Genomic DNA, 11,689 nt, shown 5'->3' with positions numbered 1-11,689 from the left:
GATGTGAGATGATATTTAATTGTGGTTTTGGTTTGCATCTCTCTGATGATTAGTGATGTTGGTCATTTGTATGTCTTCTTTGGAAAAATGTCTAGACAAGTCCTTTGCCCATTTTAAAATTAGGTTATTTCCCTTTTTGCTTTCAAGTTATATGAATTCCCTGTATATTTTGGATACTAATCCTTTATTGGATATATGGTTTGCAAATATTTTCTTCCATTCTGTAGTTTGCCTTTTCATTTTTTTGACGCTTTCTTTTGCTGAGCAGAAGATTTTTTTTTTTTTGAGCAGAAGATTTTTAGTTTAAGGTAATTCCACTTACTTATATTTCCTTTTGTTGCCTTTGCCTTTGGTGTCAAATAAAAAAAGTCATTGTCAATACCAATGTCAAGGAGCTTAACCTCCTATATTTCTTCTAGGTGGTGGTTTATAGTTTTAGGTCTTATGTTCAAGTCTTTAGGAATAAAGTCCTTTTTTTTCAGTTGATTTTTGTGTGTGATGTAAGATAATGGTCTAGTTTTATTGTTTTGCATATGGCAATCCAGTTGTCCCAACATCATCTATTGAAGAAACTATCCTTCCCCCATTGTTGACTCTTTTTAAAGAGCTTAATTGGCTATATGTGTGGGTTTATTTCTGGGTTCTCTATTTTGTGCTATTTATCTATGTGTCTGTGTTTATGCCAATACCATACTGTTTTAATTACTATAGCTTTGTTATATAGTTTGAAACCAGAAAGTGTGGTGTGATGAATAATCACACGTTCAGTTGATCAACTTGGTTTTCCTTTCCAAGATTGCTTTGGATATTCAGGATTTTTTGTGGTTTCATACAAATTTTAAGATTTTTTTATTCTGTGAAAAATGTCATTGGAATTTGACAGAGATTGCATTGAATCTATAGATGGCTTTGGGGGTAGGGACATTTTAACAATATTAATTCTTCTAGTCTATGAGCATGCAATACCTTTCTATTTATTTGTATCTTTTTCATTTTCTTCCATCAGTGTTTTATAGTTTTCAGTGTATAGATCTTTCACCTTCTTGGTTAGACTTATTCCTAAGTATTTTATTCTTTTTGGTGCTATTGTAAATAACGTTGTTTTCCTAATGTCTAATAGTTTGTTGTTAGTGCATAGAAACACAACTGATTTTTGTATATTGATTTTATATCCTGCAACTTTACTGAATTTATTTACTGAATTTGTTTATTCTAACAGTTTTATTTCAGTGAGATTTTTAAGGTTTTTAATATAATTTCATGTCATCTGCCAATAGAGACAGTTTTACTTCTTTCTTTCCAATATGAATTCCTTTTATTTCTTTTTCTTGCCTGATTGCTCTGGCTAGGACTTCTAGTACTATGTTGAATAAAAGTTGTGAGAGTGGGCATCTTTGTTTTGTTCCTGATTTCAGAGGAAAAGCATTCAGATTTTCACTGTTTAGTATGTTAGCTGTGAACTTGTCATATATGGCCTTTGTATTTTGAGGTACATTCTCTCTATACCCAGTTTGAGAGTTTTTATCATGAAATGATGTTGAATTTTGTCAATGCTTTTCTGCATCTAATGAGATGATTATATGGTTTTTATCCTTCATTTTGTTAACACAGTGTATTACACTGATTTTGGATGTTGATCTATCCTTGCATCCCTAGAATAAATGCCCCTTGATCGTGGTATAATCTTTTTAATGTACTGTTGAATTTGGTTTGTTGATATTTGTTGAAGATTTTTGGATCTCTATTCATCAGGGATGTTGGTCTGAACTTTTCTTTCTTTCTTTCTTTCTTTCTTTCTTTCTTTCTTTCTTTCTTTCTTTCTTTCTTTATTGAACTTTTCTTATACTGTCTTGTCTGGCTTTGGTATCAGGGTAATGCTGATTTCATAAAATGCATTTGGAACTGTTCCTTCCCATTCTATTTTGGGAAAAGTTTGAGAAGGATTGGTGTTAATTTTCTTTAAATGTTTGGTAGAATTTATCAGTGAAAACTTCTGGTCCTGGGACTTTTGTTTGTTGGAAGGTTTTTGATTACCAATTCAATCTCTTTACTAGTAATTGATATATTCACATTTTCTATTTCTTCATGATTCAGTCTTGGTAGGTTGTTTGTGTGTGGGAATTTATCCATTTTTTCTTAGGTTGTCCAGTTTGTTGCCATATATTGTTCACAGTAGTCTGTTATGATCCTTTGTATTTGTATGATATTAGTTGTAATGTCTCCTCTTTCATTAAAAATTGTATTCATTTGAGTCTTCTCTCTTTTTTCTTGGTAAATTTAGCTAAAAGTTTGTTTTGCTTATCTTTTCAAAAAACCAGCTTAGTTTCTTGGAAATCTAGCCAAAGGTTTGTCTGTTTTGTTTATCTTTTCAAAAAACCAGCTCCTAATTTCATTTTCTTTCTTTCTTTCTTCTTTCTTTCTTTCTTTCTTTCTTTCTTTCTTTCTTTCTTTCTTTCTTTCTTCTTTCTTTCTTTCTTTCTTTCTTTCTTTCTTTCTTTCTTTCTTTCTTTCTTTCTTTCAAGATTCTATTCATTTGAGAGAGAGAGAGAGAGAGAGAGAGAGAATGCACAAGCCGAGAGGAAAGACAGAGAGAGGTATAAGCAGGTTCCCTGCTGAGCAGGGAGCGTGATGCAGGGCTGATCTTAGGATTCTGAGATCATGACCTGAGCTGAAAGCAGATGCTTAACCAACTGAGTCACCCAGGCATCCCCTAGTTTCATTTTCTATTGTCTTTTTAAAAAGTCTGTATTTCATTTATTTCTGCTATGATTTTTTTTTGTTTTCTCCCTTCAACTAACTTCAGGATTAGTTTGCTTTTTTCCTGGTTCCTTGAGGTATGAAGTTAGGTTGTTTATTAGGGACTTTCTTGTTTCTTTTTTTTTTTTTTTTTTCTTGTTTCTTAATGTAGGCATTTATCACTATGAACTCTGCTTCTTAGAACTGCTTTTGTTGCATCCCATAATTTCGCATGGCATATTTCCATTTTCATTTGTCTCAAAATATTTTTTGCTTTCTCTTTTTTGATTTTTTCTTTAACTCATTGGTTATTCAGAAGCATGTTGTTTAATCTCCACATATTTGTGAATTTTCCAGTTTTATTCTTGTTACTGATTAGTAGTTTCATATCATTGTGGTCAGGAAAGATGCTTGATATGATTTCAATCTTCTTAAATTTATTAAGACTTCCTTTGTGACTTAACATGTAATCTATGTTCCACATGTGCTTGAGAAGAGTGTGTATTCTGCTTCTGTTGTATGAATTGTTCTGTAAATGTCTTTTGAATCCATCTGATCTAATGTTTCCTTATTGATTTTCTGTAGGGATGATCTGTTCCTGAAAATGGGTAGAGAAACTTTATGTTGGTCAAACTCATAGACTCTGCCATTATGTTTTAATGATGGTTTTAAAAATCATTTTCTTTTGACATATAGATTCATAGGAAGTTGCAAATATAGTACAGAGAGGTCCTATGTACCCTCCATCAGTTACATAGGATGTAACCATTAGAGGAAATATCAAAACTGGGAAACTTATATTGGCATAGTGTGTGCGTAGTTTTGTGTGAGATTGTAAAATTATAAAATTATCACTTGTGGAGATTCATAATCACCACTGCAATCCAGATATAGAACTGTTTCATCACCATAAAGAATTCCTTTAGGCTACCCCTTTCTTTTTAATTTTCTTTTTAAATTAAAAAAAGGCAATTTTAAATATCCGACCTTTCTCAGTTGTGCTAAGGAACTGAGGGAATAGGATTTCAGATGTGCCCACCCTTCCCCCAGAGAAAGAGGCAAGTAGATAAATGATGGGGGACAATGAAATTGTGGTTACAAGATCCCCAGCAGGGGAATTTCTTTTGGAATTAGTGAGAGCCCCCTAACGGGTCTCTGTTTCCTGGGGTGCAGGTTCTGTTTTTAAAATCTCTTGTTTTACTACAAGGGAATAGAAAGGACATAGAATTTCAACAATTGCTGATAAGGCACTAGTTCTAATTTTAGTCACTTTATGCTGTCCTCTAAATACACTGTTTGTGATCTGTCTCTCTTTATGTTTAGTGTGGAAGCAAATTATTTTTTTTCTCACTGCTTGGGACTGTGAAATATTTTTTGGCTTAATATGCTCAGATTTTCCCTGGGTATCCATTTATTCATAGGTAAAATGAAATGTTTCTTGATCTCTCTTAGATGAAAAGCAAGAAGAATCTAAGGTTTCCAACAGAAAAGACAGAGAGAGGGAAAGAGAGAGAGAGAGAAAGAGAGAGAGAGAGAGAGAGAGAGAGAGAGAGAGAAGATGTTTAGAATAAAAATTTATAGAAGCCAGGAAAAAAAGGAAGAAGTCCATGAGTACATGGTTGAGAGAAAACCCAGGACAAAAGACACAGAATCCTTTGATCATTAGAGGCCTATGTCCCAAAGTACTTCCAAAGGAGAGACTCTGGTCTTCTCATGGAACCAAGCAGAGGTGATGAGTGTGGAGGAAAAGCTGAACCCTAGAGGCTGGCCAGAGATATCCTGAGAGAGATTTCAGAAAACAATAATCATTTAGGTTGGGCCTAGGCAAACTCTACTTCTACTATTAAAGTGTGAGATTGGGGGTCTCTCCCTGTGACACAATTTGAAAAGTTGTGAACTTAAAAAATGAAAAACATTTTTTCTCCAGTAATTTATGAAGCTGTGTTAGTTTGTCTTTGGCTATCCCTAACCTCCTTTCCTGGTCCTTGGCTGTTGGATCCTCTTTGGTCATCCTGTACTTTCCTCATGACCATCTTTTATCCTTTAAGCACAAATAGTATAAGTCACCTCATCAGGTTGACCTATTTCTAAAGGTTTAAAGGACTTTTGCTTCTTGTTAATGACATTTCAATCATCAGCCAGAAATGGGAGAGAGTTCTTGAGGTGAGGGGCTTAAAATTTTCCTGCAACTCTGGAAATCATACCACTTCCTTGTAATAGTAGTAGTTTTTATTGCATTACATCAGACTGAGTGAAAGGTGTGTTGAGAGAGTAGAGGGGTTAAAAGTATGGTTCTAAGACCACAACCACAAATAAAGACCTTGCCCTCTGGTTATGGAAGTTAAAGCAGTGAGTAGTGCTGTTAACTTAGGACCGTTAACTTAAGGACTTTAACGTAAGGACCAGAAGGACATTTCCCCAGTATAGCTTACTATAATAATGCATGGCACTACATTAAGCCTGCTTTATGTATTTGCTCATTTAACTCTTCAATATTTGTATGAGATACTATTGAATGAAATTGATGTGAGATACTGTTACAAACAAACTGAGGCTCGGACAGGTCAAGCAGCTTGCTGGGTTACCGTGGTAGAAAGAGACAGGCCCCTTGACACAAGTGAATATCCTGAACTTACCATACCCTCTTGCAGCTTACTCAGTTGGTGACTGTCTTTTTCTCCCCCAACCTCTGTTCTATAGGGCCTGGCAGTGTGTGATTCTTTGAGCCTCATTACCGTATACAGACCATTCTGGTCTTTTCCCAGACAATTAATGTTGAAGCTCATGGCATCAAACTATATCATCTACATCTATTCATTGTTGTAGTCCTTTCCTGGAATCTGGGTCATTCCTGTCATTTTTCAATGATCTTGGTTCCTGACTCACTGTCTTTCTAACACATTCCTGCCGTTTTTGGCAATTTCAAAATATAGGTAAATGATCCTTCTAAAGCTTTGGCTTTATGGTTCCACAAATCTTCTCCAATACTTTTATCTTCCAATTTATCACAGCCACACACTCCCATGGTCATGCCTAGATAGGACTTTTCATTACCAGTAACTGCAACCTCTCCTAATTATCCCAACTTTGCACCTCCCATTCTTTTGCCACCACTTCCTATTTTTCCAGTTCAGTTCCTAGAGGTCTATATTTCCTATGTCCTCCAATACCGGAAACCTCAGTATATCAATCCTACTGCATATTTACTGTCCATTATTCTCTCTGTGCTTGGTCTCCTCTTTATCCAGCTTAAATTCAATGCAATAGCTCTCTTGTGTACAACTTGGACTCTTATGCCCTCCCATGGTTTAAATATATTCACTTGGCAAAATGAAAGCCACCTTCTCTAGACCTGTATTGGTGCAGCTGATAGTGGCTGGGGGAAAATATATGACCTAATTCACACAACTGTCTCACAAAGGTGAGAACAACCATTTCTTTTTTTTTTAATTAATTAATTAATTAATTATTTTTAAAATTAATTTATTTATTCATGAGAGACACAGACTGAGAGAGAGAGGCAGAGACACAGGCCGAGGGAGAAGCAGGCTCCTCGCAGGGAGCACAATGCGGGACTCCATCCAGGATCCCGGATTCATGACCTGAGCCAAAGGCAGGTGCCCAACCGCTGAGCCACCCAGGCATCCCGAGAACAACCATTTCATTTTAATTTGTGACCATGCATCTCAAGTGGACCCTTAATACTCCCAGGCAATCAAAATTCCCTAATCCATTCTCTCTCCCATTCTCCTTGATGATTATTTCATTCTTTCTTCTCTCTCCTCGAACCCCCATATCCTTCATCCACACTCTGAGCCAATAACCTTATTTTCTACTCCACCAGAACAAACGAAGAATTAGAGAATACCTAACCCAGCATCTTATACTCTGCTTGCTATCTGTTAGCATAGATAACACATCCATGCTTCCAATTGGATTCTATCTCTCCCCCACTTCCGCTGACCATCATCATTTCCCCTATTATATAATTCCCATCAGCATATAGACATGTTGTTACTTCTCTAATTAAAGACAAACAAACAAACCTTTCTCTTGACTCCAGTTTTCCCAATAGCTTGTCCTGTTTCTTTGTTCCCTTTTGCAGCAAATTCCTTAAAATAACAGATTATACTTTTTGTCTCCAGTTCTTCTTCCACTCTCCAACTCCAGTCTGGCTTTTGCTCCCATCATTCCACTAAACTGCTTTTCTGGCAGTTTAGTTCTCTCCCGGGACTTTGACATTGGTCTATCCCAGGATCAATCCTCAGTCTTCATCTTGACCTATATGTGACATTTGCTAAGTCAATCAACTGGTCACTCCTTTGCCTTGATACATTTGCTTTCCTTGGGTTCAGTGGTCACTGTCTTAGTCAGCTCAGGCTACTATCATGAAATATTAGAGACCAATGGCTTAAACAATATCTCACAGTTCTGGAAGCTGCTAAGTCCAGGATCAAGATGCTGACAGAGTCCATTTTGGGGAGGTCCCTCCTCCTGGCTTGAAGATAGCTGCCACACTGTGTGCCCATATGGCCTTTTCTTGGTGCTTATGTGTGGAGAGAGATCTTCTTTTTCTTATGCCACCCTCATGTCCTCATCTAAACCTAATTACTTCCTATTGACCCCAGCTCTGAATACCATCATGGTGGGAGTTGGAGTAAGGGCTTCAACATATGAATTTTGAGATTCACATTTATTCCTTAACAGGAATAATTTCTGAGTCTCTTTGGCTGATTTTTTCCTGTTCCCACAGACTTTTATAATGGCATGCCTCAGGGTATAGGCATTGCTTCTTCTCTCTATTGGTCTTCACTCCCTTGTTGGCTTCATTCAACTTTGTTGCTTTAAACACCCATCTGTATACCTATCAATGACTGCAAATTTTGCATCTTTAGCTTAGACCTGTTTCCTTAACTCCAAATTTATACATCAAACAGTGTATTCAGTATCTCTTGTTGGATGTCTAGAAGACATTTATTTAATTTTCTGAACATAAGGATGAAGTTATAGCAATTGTTTTAATGTCCCAGCCTGGTAATTACTACATCTGTCAGTTTTTATTTGGTTTTGATGGACTTTTCTTCTCATTATGGATCATATTTTCCTGTTTCTTTGATTGGTTGCCAGACTTTGTGAATTTTATCTTGTTGGGTGCTGGATATTTTTTTAACTCTATAAATATTCTGGAGCTTTGTTCTGGGACTTAGTTAAGTTACTTGGAAATAATTTGATCCTTTTTTTTTAAAAAAAGATTTTATTTGTTTATTCGTGAGAGAGAGAGAGAGAGAGAGAGAGAGAGAGGCAGAGACACAGGCAGAGGGAGAAGCAGGCTCCATGCAGGGAACCTGATGTGGGATGCAATCCCGGGACTCCAAGATCATGCCCTAGGCCAAAGGCAGGTGCCAAACCGCTGAGCCACCCAGGGATCCCCCATTTGATCCTTTTGGATCTTGCTTTTAACATTTGTTAGATAGGACCGGAACAGCATTTAATCTAGGGTTAGTTGTTCCCTATCACTAAGGCAAGACCCTTCTGAATACCCTACCTAATGCCCCATGAATTCAGTCTGGATGGCAAGATCAGGTGCTATTCCCAGCACCTGATTGCCTGGTACTGTTTCATCTAATCATGTCATACAGCTTTTTTTCTCTATCATTGAATAATTTTCTCACATATGGGTGAGAAAATTGTAGAGATATTCTACAGATCTCTGGAGTTGTCTCTTTATGGCTTTCTCCTCTCTGATCTTTAGTTCTGTGAACATTAGTAAGACATTAGTCTTACTCTCCCCACGCATTCGGCTCAACTCAGGGAGTCAACTAAACACTACCTGGGGTTCTTCTTCCAGTATCTCAGCTTGGAAACTTGAGGCAGTAAGCTGGGGCAATCATAGAGCCATCATTGTCCTTTGTTACTTGAAATTTAATGTCTTGAGAACTATTGCTTCATATATTTGATGTTTTTGTTGTTGTTGCTGTTGTTTGTTTCAGGAGGGTGGCTAAATCTAGTCCCTGTTACTCCATCTTGGCCCTAATCTAATAGGCATCTGAGATTCAACATGTGCAAAAGGCATGTCCTCATGTTTTTCATCAGACCTGCTCCTCTTATAATCTTCTGCATCTAGTTGACTTCTCTTTTTTTCTCACTCAGCTCTAATATTTACTCCATCAGAAAATCTACTGGCTACTCTTGCAAATTTTATCCGTAATATGACTACTTTATATCACTTCTATTGTTACCGCTTGGTCTGAGCTACCATCACGTCTGCCTGGATTACCATAATTGCTTCCTAATTGGTCCTCTTTATGCCCTTTCCCACCTGCAATCTGACCTCAATACAGCAGCCAGAGGGAGACCAGCTAGTTGAAAATGTAAGTTTACATTTCTTTGCATTGGCTGCTCTGCAACACTCTAGTAGATCAAGCATGTTCTTGTCTCAGGACCTTTTCACTGGCTGTTTCCTTTTCCTGGAATGCCTTTTCCTAGATTTCTGAATATCTAACTTCCTTCAATCTTTGCCAAACATCCACCTTCTCAATGATGTTACTCTTTTGAAAGTTTTTTAAATTTAAAGAATGTTTTAATAGAGCCCTGTCTCCATTTTTGGGCTCAAAATTTGAAAGATCAAAACCATACACAGTGATAACTTTTCTTCTTACTATTGCCCTCCCCTAGAAACTACCATTGTTTCTTATATATCTTTCCAGCAATATTTTGTACGTATAGAAGCAACTCACTCCTCTTTTTTATACAAATAGTGATATTTTATACACACTGTCCTGCTTTTTACATTTTTCATTTAGAAATTGAATGACTACATTATATTTCATTATTTGGATATTCCATAATATACTGAAACTTTGGTACCAGACCTTTCAGAATTCAGGATTCTAATACTTTGCTGTCATAAACAATGCTTCGATTACTAACCTTGTACATATGTAATTATCTCATATGTGAGAGTATCTGTGAGAAAAATTCCTAGAAATGGAATCTCTAGGTCAAAGGCATGTGCATTTGTGGTTTTGATTGCACGTTGCCACATTGCTCCTTATAGAGTGTGTACCAGTTCACATTCCAACAAGTAATGCATGCGTGATGCTTTCTTTACATCTTCACCAACATAATATATTATCATTGCCAATCTTACAGCTAAAAAGATGGTGTCTTAATTTAAGTATTTTCCTTTCATTGAGTTAGCTTACGCCCCAAAGCTTAACCTTAATTTGTATTTTCTTTTTTGATCTCTATTCATAGGACATTGGTTTCAACCTTATGTATTTTACTCCTGAGTATTTAAAGGATAAGCCACATAAGACTTTGGAGGAGGGACATGGGAACCGGGAGGATCAGAGCAGTCACTGGGCTCTGTTGGGATCACATTTGATGATTACAATAAGGACAAAGGACTGAGATTCTTAAATTTACAGGAACCTTAGAAATAATATAGTTCGATATTTTCATTTTGGTTTCAGTTTTTGTTCTCACCACTTCTGGCTCCTCTACCCACTCCTCTTCCATCTCCATTGGAATCCTGGAATTCTGAAAAATACTAATTACTGCATCAGCACGTGCTCCACATTACCTATAACTTGTGGATGCTTTTGTGTAGACTATAAAAGAAAACATTTTCCTGTTATTTCTGTCTATGCAAGTCCTGAAGTCTGTAACACAGACATCTAAAGTGCTCCTAAAACCTAAAAGTGTTTTAATAGTTTGGCACCAAAAGTTATTTAGTGGCAAAACTTGACCTGATGGGTAGCTGTTTAGAGTCTTTATCTATCTCATATACTGTGAATATTCAAATGCTTTTTGGAGGGATTATTCCTCTGTTTTATTGCCCTAGAGTGCTGCCCTAGACCTGCTGGGGACATTACATAATAGACAGTATGTTATGTTTCTTAAATCTGTAAGATCTTGAATATTGAAAAGCACTTGGCCCTGAGGATGTCAGATAAGGGATTGTGGACTCGGATTTGGGCTTAAGAATTCTCATTACTGGGGCACCTGGTTAAGCGTCTGCCTTTGGCTCAGGTCATGATCCTGGGGTCCTGGGATCGAGTCCCACATCCAGCTCCCTGCGGGGAGTCTGCTTCTTCCTCTGTCTATATCTCTGCCTTTCTCTGTCTCTCATGAATAAATAAATAAAATCTTTAAAAAAGAAAAATAAATTCTCATTACTTACTTAGGAAGGCTTTAACTCTGCACTGGTCTTTTTATTTATTTATTTATTTATTTATTTATTTATTTATTTATTATTTTAAAAATATTTTATTTGTTTAGAGAGAGAGTGTGAACAAAGGGAGGGGCAGAAGGAGAGGGAGGGAGAGAATCTCAAGTGGACTCCATGCTGAGTGCAGAGCCCTATGTGGGGCTTGATCACAAGGCCCTGAGATCACAATGACCTGAGCCTAAATCAAGAGTCAGACAGTCAACCAACCAACTGAGCCACCCAGGTGCCTCTGCATTGACCTTTTAAAGTTCAGACCTGTGTATGTCAGTTCATGTAAAGTTGTTCAAACAAGTCCAGATGAGTCAGTTATGCAATAACATTATGATAATATTCTATTATAAATACTTACTATGCTATTATAAATACTTACAATGCTTTGAGGTCCTTCTCTAACCCTTAAATGTGTCTTAGGTAATACAAGTTGTTTGAAAATATTGTTAATCTTTCAACTTGGAAACAAAAGTTTCATACCACTCCTCTTTTATGAAATATTTAGAGGGGCACCTGACTGGCTCAGTCAGGGGAGCTTGTGACTCTTGATCTCAGAGTTGTGAGTTCGAACCCCACATTGGGTATAGAAATTATTTAAATATGAAATCTTTGGGCAGCCTGGGTGGCTCAGCGGTTTAGCGCTGCCTTCAGCCCGGGGTGTGATCCTGGAGACCTGGGCTCTAGTCCCACGTCGGGCTCCCTGCATGGAGCCTGCTTCTCCCTCTGCCT

The sequence above is a fragment of the Canis lupus genome, chromosome 25 (genome assembly GCF_048164855.1).
Source record: "Canis lupus baileyi chromosome 25, mCanLup2.hap1, whole genome shotgun sequence".
Classification (NCBI taxonomy): domain Eukaryota; kingdom Metazoa; phylum Chordata; class Mammalia; order Carnivora; family Canidae; genus Canis; species Canis lupus.
This window is presented reverse-complemented; position numbering follows the sequence as displayed.